Here is a 6000-nt window from a genome sequence, read left to right as displayed (position 1 = left end):
ATATCACCTGACGATATTTCTTTTGTATTACCCTCACTACCTCACCTCTTCCTCCGACCTTTTCCCAGTACTTCTTACCTCAGTGGCCCATCCAAAGCTCTCAGTTCTCTCTTCTCTGATCCTTTGCCTCCCACAGCCCCCGGGGAACTGGCTCTCTACCAAAGCCCATTTCATTTCCTCCCTTATTGCCAGGAGCTACTTCTGAGTGACAAAGAAAGGGAGATCTAATCTAACCTATCTGCTGTCACCAACTTTTTTCAGGAGGGTGTGTCTTTCTGCTTGGTCTGGAAAGACTCCCAAACTTAAATAACCTGAGCAGAGTGACTACAGAAAAGATCTACTTCTTGACGTCTGTCCCTCTGTGTTTATTGCTCCAGCAGGTAAGTAACCCACACTCATTTCCTTAGTGTTTCAAGATCCTTCCTTAAGGGGCTACTCCAGGGCGCATACTTAACCACAATTTTCCTTATCCTGACTTCAGCTCTGATAGAAAAAAGTGACCAGCTTGGTCTTGTTCAGTTTCTGCTGGAAATGAAGGATTCTGGTTCTCTCAGCCACATGCTTTCCCCACTCCTCTAACACACACACACACACACACACACACACACACACACACACTGCCCTTCTCCCCAGCCCTGCAAGTTTCTTATTCTTTGTCTTATTTTTATGACTTCTGAATCCTTCATACACATAACCATACACACACAACACAACACATGCAAACACACCAGTATCACATCTCCCAACCTCTTCTGTGTCACCCTTGTGTGACACCTGGAAAAGGGAGTGACTTGTTCATGATTGCCCAGGTAGCCAGCCAGGAACCAGGGTTTGAACATCACCTATCTTCTTGGGGAAGTGTTATTTTCTAAGCTAGGGAGATTTCCCATAGTTAGTTGCAGGTATAGGTTTCTAGGACCTGTAGATCTTAGCCCTGCCCCTACTACCTTCCCCTCTTCCACCTCTGTAGCTAAAGAAGGTATGTATAACTCCAGTCTCCTCTTCCCTTGTCCCCTCCCTTCCTCTTGTCTTTGATAGAGATGTGGGAGAGAGAGAGAGAGAGAGAGAGAGAGAGAGAGAGAGAGAGAGAGAGAGAGAGAGAGAGAGAGAGAGAGAGAGAGAGAGAGAGAGAGAGAGAGAGAGAGAGAGAGCGCGAGAGAGAGCAAGAGAGAGCTGACCAATGGTGCACCCTTGAGGGCAGGGTGAATGTGGTTTTCCAATGAGCCTGAGAAGCAGAGTTGGGGTGGTAAGAAGGAACTTGGTACTTGGAACAGGGAGACCTGGGACTAATTTTTTTTAATGTTATTTTTAATTTATGGAATAAAGCAAGCATTTCCACAACATAATACAATAAAAAAGATGATTCTACAAGAAATTGTGAATCTACCATGTACAACTTGCTGTTCCCTCCAAATATACAGCAAAGTAATTATGTTAGTTTCCTTTTTTCCTTTTTTCTTCCCTCTTCCCCCTACCCTCTTCTAGAGGTGACTATCATTGCACACAAATAATCTTTAATGTTTGCCTTATATTTTTTCTGGACCTTTTATATCAAATTTTCCTTTGAGTTCTAATCTCTTTGTTACAAATACCTGAAGTCTTTCAATTCTTCAAATATCCATTTTTTTTTCAATCAGGATTACACTCAACTTTGCTGGGTATGTTATTATTGGATGCAACCCTGACCCTTTTGCTCTTCACAATATAATGTTCCAAGACTTAAGGTATTTTAAAGTAGAAGTTGCTAGGTCTTGTGAAATCCTTACTGTATTTCCTCAGTATTAAATTTTTTTTTCTTGTTGCTTGCAAAATTTTCTTCATAACCTGAGAGTTTTGAAGCTTGGCTATGATATTCCTATAAGTTTTCATCCTGGGATCTCCTTCATGTTGTGAACGGTAAACTTTTTTTCCTACTTCTACTTTCCTTTCTTGTTCTAGAACTTCAGGGCAACTTTCCTTAACAACTTCTTGTAATATTGTATCCAGATAATTTTTTGATCATAACTTTCAGGTAGACTTATATCGTATCTCCTCAATCTCTTCTCCAGATCAGTTGTTTTTCTAATGAGATGTTTCAGATTCTCTTCTATTTTTCCTGGTTTTATTATTTGTTAGTGTCTTATAATGTAATTTATAATTTTCTTCTGCCTAATTCTAGTTTTCAAGGAGTTATTTTCTTTCTTAACATTTTGTATCTCTTTTTCAAATTGGTTAACTTCTTTTTCATAATTATCTTGGATTGTGTGTATTTTTCCTATTTTTTCTCTATCTCCATTATTTAATTTTTGAATTCATTTTCAAGTTTTTCCAAGAACCCTTTTTGGGCTTGTAACCATTTGATGTTACTCTTTTGGGTAGGAATGGCTTTTTTTTTTAAACCTTGCTATGTTCTTCCAAATATAAACCCAGATCTTTTACACCAAAGTAGTTATCTATGGTTGGATTCTTTTTCCTTTGCTAACTCATTTTTATTTTTATTTTGTTCTATTTTATTTATAGCAACCCATTATTATAATTGAGTTTTCATTCTGATTTGTGGATAATGTTGTCCTGAATTCTGTTTGGGGGCTCAACCTGAGGCACTCCTCTCCTCTCCCAAGCCGAAGTTAAATCCTCCAGCCATGCTGTCCCTAAAATGTTCTTGCTCCTTGTTGTACCTTCACTCACTGGGCTTGTGACACTCCTCCTTGCCCACAGCCACAACCACAGCCCAGATCATTTCTGGTCAGCACTTCTATGCCTGGCTTCCAGAAAAAGCAAGGGTTCTTTCAAACTTTCTCCACTCAGCTATCTGCTGTTCCTTAAATGAAAGTTTGCAAGGTAAAAGTCAGCAAGGTGAAAGTTTTTGAAAGTGTGAGGTGAAAGTTCTTGAGGCTGTGAGGTGAAAGTTTGTGAGGTGAAAGTTCTTGAGGCCATGAGTGAAATTAACTTTGAGATGAAATTTCTTTTTGTATTAATTTATTTTGCTTTATCAACAATCACTTCCATAGGCTTTTGAGTATTAAATTTTTCTCCTCCTTCCTCCCCACGTCTCCCCTCAAGACAGCACTCAGTGTGATATAGGCTATAAATAAACATTCTTATTAAATATATTTTCACATTAGTGATGTTGTAAGGAAGAATTATAACCAAAAGGAGGAACCACCAGAAAGAGGAAACTAAACACAACAGAAGAAAAAAAAATAGCAAATAATATGTTTCGATCTGCATTCAAACTCCATAGTTCTTTCTTTGGATGTGGATAGCATTTTCCATCATGAGGCCTTTGGAGATATCTTAAATCCTTGCATTGCTGAGAAGAGTTAAGGCTATCAATATTAGTCATTGCACAACATGGCTGTTACTGTGTACAACATTCTCCTGGTTCTGTTCACTTCACTCAGCATCAGACCATACAAGTCTTTCCAAGTTTTTCTGAAGTCTGCCTGCTCATCATTTCTTATAGCACAATAGTATTCCATTACATTCAAATTCCACAATTTGTTCCGCCATTACCCAATTGATGGGTATCCTCTCAATTTCCAATTCTTTGCCACCACAAAAAGAGCTGCTATGAATATTTTTGTACATGTGGGTCCTTTTCCCATTTTTATGATCTCTTTGGGATACAGCCCAAGAAGTACTATTGCTGGGTCAAAGGGTATGCGTATTTTTATAGCCCTTTGCGCATAGTTCCCAATTGCTCTCCAAAATGGTTGAATTAGTTCACAACTCCACCAACAATACATTTTCCCACATCTTCTCCAACATTTATCATTTTCCTATTTTGTCATGTTGGCCAATCTGATAGGTGTGATGTGGTACCTCAGAGTTGTTTTGATTTGCATTTCTCTAATCAATAGTGATTTAGAGCATTTTTTCATATGACTATAGATGGTTTTAATTTCTTTATCTGAGAACTGCCTGTTCATATCCTTTGACCATTTATCAATTGGGGAATGACTTGTATTCTTATAAATTTAACTTAATTCTCTACATATTTTAGAAATGAGGTCCTTATCAGAGAGACTGGTTGTAAAAATTCTTTCCCAGTTTTCTACTTTCCTTCTAATCTTGATTGCATTGGCTTTGTTTGTGCAAAAACTTTACAATTTAATGTAATCAAAGTTATCCATTTTGCATTTTGTAATGTTCTTTATCTTGAATTTGGTCATGATTTTTGGTCATGAATTAGTCTGTTCTCCATAAATCTGATAGATAAACTATTCCTTGCTCTCCCAGTTTGCTTATAGTATCAGCCTTTATATCCAAATCATGAACCCATTTTGACTTTATTTTGATATATGGTGTGAGATTTTGGTCTATGCCTAGTTTCTATCATACTCTTTTCCAGTTTTCCCAGCAGTTTTTGTCAACTTATCCCTAAAGCTGGGGTCTTTGAATTTAGCAAATAATAGATTACTATATTCATTGACTACTATGTCTTGCATACTTAGTCTATTTCACTGATCCACCACTCTATTTCTTAGCCGGTACCAAGCAGTTTTGATGATTGCTGCTTTAAATACAATTTAAGATCTGGAATGGCTCGGCCACCTTCCCTTGCATTTCTTTTCATTAGTTCCCTTGACATTCTGGAACTTTTGTTATTCCAAATGAATCTTGTTATTATTTTTTTCTAACTGTATAAAATAATTGGTAGTTTGATTGGTATGATACTGAATAAGTAAATTAGCTTAGGTAGAATTGTCACTTTTGTTATATTAGCTTGGCCTACCTATGAGCAACTGATGTTTTTCCAATTATTTAGATCTGACTTTATTTGTGTGAAAGGTGTTTTGTGATTGTGTTCATAGAGTTCCTGGATCTGTTTTGGTAGGTAGATTCCTAAATATTTTATAATGTCTACAGTAACTTTAAATGGAATTTCTTCTTCTATGAGATGAAATTTCTTGAGGCCTAGTCTGCTTATTGAGCTGCCCTTAGCTCTGTTGTTTGTTGATTATGTGAAGTCAGCCTGGAGGGTTTACACTTCACTTAGGCCAGACCTCAGCCCCTTGTTTTTTCTGAGGTCCTCTCAAGTTGTCATAGGAGGATACATACCTTACCTTTTTATTTTTGTTGCTCTACTTTCATTTCATGGCAATTTTTCTGTCTGTTTGTGGAGAAAATCTGGAGAGCCTGTAAATTTCTGACCTACTCTGCCATCTTCCCAGAGTGCCCCCAGTGATCTGGGACTTGTCAGAGCGTACACCAGCTGAATGATCTCAAGGAAGTCACATTCTTCTTCTGAGCTGTATCTATATCACTTCATGACTTTGAGATTCCATAAGGGAGGTAGCTATGGAGCTGTGGAGTGCAGTCTCAATGGTTATTCTCACTAGTCTAGAGCATAATTTTGATTTTGTACCCATTGTGGAGACCAGGGAGGGGTGGGCTAGGCCCCTTATCCTCCCCCATACACTATCTCTTGCTAAAGAATAAAAATATCCCCTATCACTTTAAGGGCAAACATCTTGCCAAATCCCTATCGAATGCATGACCATTAAATTATACCAGTCAGGACTTGGGGCCATCATATTTCTTTTTCAAAACATCAAAAAACTGAAATAGTATTGAAATTTTAAGGTTATGAAAGTAGAAGCAGTGCTACTTTTTAATGGAAGTGCAAAAGGGACAAATCTCTTGCCTGTCTTCCTCCTTTACTCTCTCCCTCTCTTCTTCACTTCACTGGCCAAAAATGAATCCAGGTAACAATTCTTCCCATGGGTCAGCTGGGAGGAGCTTACAGGGAGACCCTGGAAAGGCAGGGAACCAACTGGTCTTAGAGTTTGTGGAAAGTCAGGATGGGAAAGATACCACCTAATGTGTCCTAAAAAGGTTGCCAATGTTGTGTCAGCCTCTGCCTTTCTGGCTTCTCATTGACACCAGATGGAGAGGTGAGGAGCAGAAGTATAGCTAGAGATGTCATTTTTGTCAACAAGGAGGAACTTAGTAGGGGGATGGGTTGGAGGGGGGAGTGGGCTGGGGAGACCAGAAAGAACCATCTCATCTCATCTC

General features: G+C 38.5%; 1 protein-coding gene across 2 annotated transcripts in view; it reads left to right on the top strand.

The window, feature by feature from the left end:
* Nucleotides 1-295: 295 nt before the first annotated feature.
* LOC110202120 (ceramide synthase 4-like) overlaps nt 296-6000 on the top strand; it is a 28080-nt gene continuing 22375 nt past the window's right edge. For both annotated transcript variants that reach the window (XM_020978155.1, XM_020978152.1), the window contains exon 1: nt 296-380. The gene's annotated coding sequence lies outside the window, so the exon portion shown is untranslated. The remainder of the gene's footprint in view (nt 381-6000) is intronic.

This window comes from Phascolarctos cinereus, unplaced genomic scaffold (assembly GCF_003287225.1).
Source record: "Phascolarctos cinereus isolate Bilbo 61053 unplaced genomic scaffold, phaCin_HiC Scaffold_4;HRSCAF=312, whole genome shotgun sequence".
NCBI lineage: Eukaryota > Metazoa > Chordata > Mammalia > Diprotodontia > Phascolarctidae > Phascolarctos > Phascolarctos cinereus.
This window is presented reverse-complemented; position numbering and strand designations above follow the sequence as displayed.